The sequence below is a fragment of the Nansenia antarctica genome (genome assembly GCF_963989245.1).
Source record: "Nansenia antarctica genome assembly, chromosome: 2".
Lineage (NCBI taxonomy): Eukaryota > Metazoa > Chordata > Actinopteri > Argentiniformes > Microstomatidae > Nansenia > Nansenia antarctica.
In genome coordinates this window covers 31811564-31819063 of record NC_137675.1, presented here as the reverse complement: position 1 = coordinate 31819063, position 7500 = coordinate 31811564, and positions in this window count along the sequence as shown.

The window sequence follows — 7500 nt, the reverse complement described above, 5'->3', positions numbered from 1 at the left end:
AATATTGCTCAGTATCCGCTGTTATTGGTAGCCGCTCAATATGGAGAAGGCGGTGCTCCCTGTACCCTGCTGGATACTGTCTGTTTTACAGTATTGATACTGTATCTGTCAACCCACTGGTATCATCTGGTGTGAATAACATCCTGTGTGTGGCAGAACTGGTTGTTGGCTCAGCATTACTGTAACAGATTGTTTCCATGATATCAAAATGCACTGTTAGTATTTATGTCCTTTAGAATTGTACATGTATGTGGACATAAATAAAGCATTTAAAATGTATAGGATGCAGTGTTTCCCCTAGGTTTGCTGCCTTGGGGGGGTGGCATGGACCGTGGCCAGGGGGTGTACAAGTCCGTAGCGTGAGGTGGCTTAATGTACAAGTTAGTACACCCCCTGGACATACCAGCGTCATGTCCAGGGGGTGTACTAACTTGTACATTAAGCCACCTCACGCTACGGAAACAGGAGATAGGCTCCTGCCCTATGGGCCATTAGGCTCGAGAACCATCGGTTCTCAAGGCTACTTACTTATGTGGTCTTGACTACCTGTCCACTTTCTCACCTGGTTCTTGCGCTCTCTCTCTGGTGCACCATCCTGCTCTCTATCCTCCTCTCTCCCTTTTGCTGTCAACCAAAAGGCAAACATAACAACCAGAGTATTTATAATCTAATAAGAGGTATAAATTGATCCATATCAATTTATAACATAATTATAATTGAATATTGGATTGCTGTGGGCAATGCAGTCAGATAATGTCATTTTAGATACTATAAAAAACAGACATTTCCAATGCTTCAATCCACTGTCCATGTACTGTAAATATGCCATTATGGTATTACCATAAAGCCCAACTCTAGCAGAATAAGAAAGATAGTATATCTACTTTAAGTAAAATAATAAAGTGCATCCAGTTAGCTCTTTAGCTGGCATGTGTGCAGCAGACTAGCTCATCGAATCACCTCTGAGCTAGCTAGTTAGCTTGCTAGTTCTTTGACACTATTTTACATACCATGGAACTATAATCAGACACTTTCTAGTCACAATAATAACGACCAATTTGAAACAACTTGCTCTGTTAGAACACTCAGCAATTATATTTGCTAACCTTTCAACTTGCTTACTTTCCATCTGCAGACATCTCACCCTGCAAAAACTCTCTCGCGTCGCGTGCGGCGCACACAATCTTGTACGCGAGTGTGCGAGTGTGTCCAGTGCGAAGCGAAGTGTGGAGATAGGTTTGGCTATGCGAGACTACTGGCGGACTAACGTTACCAACGAGCCCATTCGGGTTGGGTTTTTAAAAAAGCTGATATTTTAGCCTACTTGTCAGATGTTTGGTGTCTACATCCGTAATAATTCCTCTTTCTTGGGGGGGCGGGAGGTTCCGTTGGGGGGGCGGCCCCCCCCCCAAGGCAATGGTAGGGGAAACACTGGGATGTGTATGTGTATGTGTGTGTGTGTATGTGTACGTGTATATGTGTGTGTATGTATGTACGGTATGTGTGTGTGTGTGTGTGTGTGTATGTGTGTGTGTTAGACTAGGCCCCATCTCAACAAAGGCTATTTCAGTATTCCTCCTTCGATGCCTGTTCATTTTCATTTTGTCAGTTCTTTGATAGATTCTTGCGTGTGCGTTCGTGCAGGTTTGTGGTGTGATTTGCTGTGTATTTCTCTGTGGGTTGGTGTGTGTGTGTTTGTGTGTGTATGTGTGAGCGTGTGCATGTGTGTGTAGGTGGATGGGCGGTAGCATTACGATGGGTTTGAGTCTGAGTTTAAAGGTCTGCTGTTGTGTGTGTGTGTGTGTGTGTGTGTGACTAGTACGAGGGCTGCATGTACAAAGGTGTCTCTTCACAGAGTACACATCTCTGTATGAAAGACACAGACGTATGGGGCGCGAGGGAGGAGAGGGAGGAGAGGGAGGAGAGGGAAGAGACGGAGGAGAGGGAAGAGAGGGAAGAGAGGGAGGAGAGGGAAGAGAGGGAAGAGAGGGAGGAGAGGGAGGAGAGGGAAGAGAGGGAGGAGAGGGTTGGAGAGGGAAGAGAGGGAGGAGAGGGTTGGAGAGGGAAGAGAGGGAGGAGAGGGAAGAGGGGGGAGAGAGGGAGGAGAGGGTTGGAGAGGGAAGAGAGGGAGGAGAGGGAAGAGGGGGAGAGGGGGAAGAGAGGGAGGAGAGGGAGGAGAGGGAAGAGGGGGGAGAGAGGGAAGAGAGGGAGGAGAGGGAAGAGAGAGAGGGAGGAGAGGGAAGAGAGGGAGGAGAGGGAAGAGAGGGAGGAGAGGGAAGAGAGAGAGGGAGGAGAGGGAAGAGAGGGAAGAGAGGGAAGAGAGGGGGGAGAGGGGGGAGAGGGGGAAGAGAGGGAGGAGAGGGAAGAGAGAGAGGGAGGAGAGGGAAGAGAGGGAGGAGAGGGAAGAGAGAGAGGGAAGAGAGGGGGGAGAGGGGGAAGAGAGGGAAGAGAGAGAGGGAGGAGAGGGAAGAGAGGGAGGAGAGGGAAGAGAGAGAGGGAGGAGGGGAAGAGAGGGAAGAGAGGGAGGAGAGGGAAGAGAGGGAAGAGAGGGAAGAGAGGGAGGAGAGGGAAGAGAGAGAGGAGAGGGAAGAGAGGGAGGATGACAGATAAGTCTTTAGAGGAGTGAGCCTCCCACAGCCAGACTTGTGCTGGTCTGAGATGTTCTGCTGCTCTGGCGGGCGCCCAAAGTGGGATGATTTAATGACTGAAAGCTATGCCTCCCCTGAACACACACACACACACACACACATACATACACACACACATACACACACACACACACAGACACCTATACATATACACACACACACACACGTATACACACACACACACAGACACGTATACATACACACACACACACACGTATACACACACACACACAGACACGTATACATACACACACACACACACACACACGTATACATACACGCACACACATTCTCTCACTCTCTCTCTCTCTTTCTCACACACACACACAGACACACACACACACATTTACACACATACACACACATTCTCTCGCTCTCTCTCTCTCACACACACACACACACACACACGTTATGCGAGGGTTATCTACCCTAAGCTGAGTGTGTATTAAGCCTATGGAGAATTAGACTGCTACAGTATTTCCCCAGTCATCTCCTCTCATATCCCAAGTAGGGATTTCCTTTGATCTTACATGAAGGCAGAATGTGTATGTGTGTGTGTGTGTGTGTGTGTGTGTGTGTGTGTGTGTGTGTGTGTGTCGACACCCTGGCTATTCTCTGAAAATGAAACCAGCTCCACTTCAATTTGATTTATCTTTTCAAAAGTTTTGATCCGGAAGCCTCCGTGTGGTTTGAGGTCCTAAGCCAGATAGCAGGAGTGATACTGGGACGCCTCAGAGCTCTCACCTCAGAGACTTCTCCAGTCGCCAATAGATACACAGTGGCAGTGTGTGTGTGTGCGTGTGTGTGTATTTGTGTGTGTGTGTGTGTTTGTGTGTGCACGTTGCAGGAACCAAAGTGCGCTTTTTAATTACAGCTCTCAGATAATGTAGGGATTGCACGGGAGTGAGAGAGAGAGAGAGAGAGAGAGAGAGAGGGAGAGAGGGAGGGAGAGAGAGGGAGAGGGAGGGGGGAGAGGGAGAGGGAGAGGGAGAGGGAGAGGAGAGAGAGAGAGAGAGAGAGAGAGAGAGAGAGAGGGAGAGGGAGAGAGGGAGAGAGGGAGAGAGGGAGAGAGGGAGAGAGAGAGAGAGAGAGAGAGAGAGAGAGAGAGAGAGAGAGAGAGAGAGAGAGAGAGAGAGAGAGAGAGAGAGAGAGAGAGAGAGAGAGAGAGAGAGAGAGAGAGAGAGAGAGAGAGAGAGAGAGAGAGAGAGAGAGAGGTATAGGTATAGAGGAGGGTTAGTTTAATCTCACAGTTGGTTTCACACGCTGCTCTTCGTTTACGTTTCCATCTAATGACGCTAATCACTGATTACCCTGATGAGAGAGAGGGGGGGCAGGGGGGAAGAGAGGATGGGAGCAGTGGGAGAGAAAGGGGGGAGGGAGGGGGCAGGGAGGGAAGAGGCAGGGAGGGGAGGAGGGAGGGGGCAGATAGGGAGGGAGGGAGGGAGGGAGGGAGGGGGGGGAGGAGGGAGGGGGAGAGGGAGGGAGGGAACAGTGTCATTATGGTTTTGCGTGTGTGTGCCTCTTTGTTTGTGTGTGTGTGTGTGTGTGTGTGGGTTGGCCCAGTGGTAGGCATTCCCGGTAACCTACAAGCTATATATATAATAATACATAACACAGATATAATCACAAAGCTCACACTTAAAAACTGTTGCATTGTCTGCAATTGATACTGTCAACAGTGTGCCTTGTTACTCCCATGCCTTAGGGGGCGCTCTAGGGCATCCATTAGTGTAACTGGTAACATTGTTGTTGTTACGGTCAGATAGGGAACCCAAGTGCAGACACAGACCAGAGACAGAAAATAAAGTATATGTATTTAAGGGGTTAGGCAGAGAATGGTCGTAGGGCAAGCGGGGGGTCAGGCAGGGGGAGTAGTCGGCAGGCAGGCAGTGGGTTAGGCAGGAGGAGTAGTCGTTAGGCAGGCAGGGGTCAGGCCGGTAGGGCAGGCAGGCAGGAGGGCAGGTAGGGCAGGTAGGCAGGAGGGCAGGTAGCAGGAGTCCAGTAGGGGTACTGGGGGTAAAGGCAGAACAGGGGTAAGTAGGAGGCAGGTACAGGCAGGGTAGTAACAAGGTAGGGGCGCTGGAAGCGTATCATACGGTAAGCTGAAGCTGCGATCTGGCCGTGAAGTGAAGGCTGGACCGGGTCTTTATACAGGGCTAACGAAGTGGTAATTGAGAACAGCCGGACACCTGCACACCTGACTCCACTCCTGCCAATTAGGGAGAGAGAGGGGAGAAGGAGAGGGAGAGAGAGAGAGAGAGAGGGGGGGAGAGAGAGAGGCACTGCCTGCTACCTCGAGGTAGAGGGCGTGACAGATATGGTGCTAGTAAAGCAGAGTTAACATGGATATCAATGCCTCGACCTGAATTCTTGTGTTGCTCTCTCATTGACCAGTGTATCATTATAATATGAAAATATAGATACATAATAAAACATAGGGCTCTGTGTGCTGCAGGTTATACACAGGTCCTAGGTAGGTATTATCTTATCTAGGTAGGTATTATCTAGGTAGGTATTATCTTATCTAGGTAGGTATTATCTAGGTATTATCTTATCTAGGTAGGTATTATCTAGGTAGGTATTATCTAGGTAGGTATTATCTTATCTAGGTAGGTATTATCTAGGTAGGTATTATCTTATCTAGGTAGTAGGGATGGACGGTTTCCAATTATTGAAACCGAAAAAACCGTCAGAGAGTAAAACCGGGGTTTTCCGGTTAACCGAAAAAAATAAAATAAATAAAAATAAAGTTAAAGTAAAAAAAAAAAAAAAAAAAAAAAAGAAGAGCGCCAATTTCAAATAATTGAGCCCTACTGCTACAATACACTCATGTCGAACACCATTAAAACACCGTAAGCACAGTCGCAACACAGCGTCTTCATTGAATGAACTGCTTTCTCAATATCTTGGTTCTTAGACAAAGTTTCAGCTGCTGCTCAATGTATTTAAATATTTGAATACTGCTCAATAATCACTGAAATATTACTTAGAATTATGCAGTGAACATACTTAAAGCTTTTCATAAAACCCACATGCCGCGAGACTGACTTGTCCTGAACTGTCGTAAGTCAATCAACAAAGAATGCCCCATCAAAATAAAAGTGCCCATGGTAGAGCTGTCAAAATAGAGCTTTCAAAATAAATGTACTAATACAGATAGAGATAAATACAGAACTACCTTTGCGTCACTAAGTGACCGCGTATCTTCTGAGACATGCGTTCTGTCATCACTTTCAGTAGCGCCTTCACACACAGTGGCGCTGTGCACAAACACTCTTGATCCGTATAGCTCTTGTTTTATTATATTGTGGTTTAGTAAATACTGCACTTGGAGCTACATTCAATGCATGATTTGTGCTATAGAACATAAATAAAGTTTGATTGATTGATATCAAATCAAATCACATTTTATTTCTATAGCGCATTTCTCACAAAAGTGTGGTGCGCTTTACAGAGAGCAGCGAAAATGATCTTATTAAATGTAAGCAAGTAATTGTAAAAAAACGTTCCTATCTACCAATAACTGAAGGCAACTATCTTTCCCATAGAGTGATTCGTTACCCTTAAATATAATCCCAATTAGATATTAATCCTCAGTTATTCTTCACAACTGACCAAACCTCTCACTCATTGCGCGGCAGATTCAGACTGTATCAGTTATTTTCACACACGACAAACATGTGACATGTTCCAGTTTTATTCTTATTCTATTTTATTCTTTAAAAAAATAAATAAAAAAAAATCCGGTTTCAGACGGTTTTGATAAAAAACCGTTTCTATTTTTATAAACCCCGGTTTTCGGTTTAACCGAAAAACCGTCCATCCCTACTAGGTAGGTATTATCTAGGTAGGTATTATCTAGGTAGGTATTATCTTATCTAGGTAGGTATTATCTAGGTAGGTATTATCTAGGTAGGTATTATCTTTTCTAGGTAGGTATTATCTAGGTAGGTATTATCTAGGTAGGTATTATCTAGGTAGGTATTATCTTTTCTAGGTAGGTATTATCTAGGTAGGTGTTATCTAGGTAGGTATTATCTTTTCTAGGTAGGTATTATCTAGGTAGGTGTTATCTAGGTAGGTGTTATCTAGGTAGGTGTTATCTAGGTAGGTATTATCTAGGTAGGTGTTATCTAGGTAGGTATTATCTTATCTAGGTAGGTATTATCTAGGTAGGTGTTATCTAGGTAGGTGTTATCTAGGTAGGTATTATCTAGGTAGGTGTTATCTAGGTAGGTATTATCTAGGTAGGTGTTATCTAGGTAGGTGTTATCTAGGTAGGTGTTATCTAGGTAGGTGTTATCTAGGTAGGTATTATCTTATCTAGGTAGGTATTATCTAGGTAGGTGTTATCTAGGTAGGTGTTATCTAGGTAGGTATTATCTAGGTAGGTATTATCTAGGTAGGTATTATCTAGGTAGGTGTTATCTAGGTAGGTGTTATCTTATCTAGGTAGGTTTTCGGTGGAGCAGGTATTTCCGTAGTAAGGGTCCGGCTACTGGTTTGAGATTTCTAGTACTGACACAAGCCGTGTGTGTGTGTGTGTGTGTGTGTGTGAGTGTGTGTTGTGGCTGTTTATTCATTCCTACGTCCCGCTGACCCTCTCTCTGTCTTTATTTAACATTCTCTCATCAGCGTGTGGCGTGCGTCCTGTCAGTCCTGTCAGCCCTTGGCTGGGGTGACCAGACTCACTGTGGGGCAGAAGTACACATCACCATGCCAACTAAATTAATACACAAACATATGTATGAGCTAACTGGTGCTAATAGCCCACTGTGTGTCTGTGTGTGTCTGTGTCTGTGTGTGTGTGTGTGTGTGTGTGTGTCTAACTTATGTTAACAGCCCACTGACC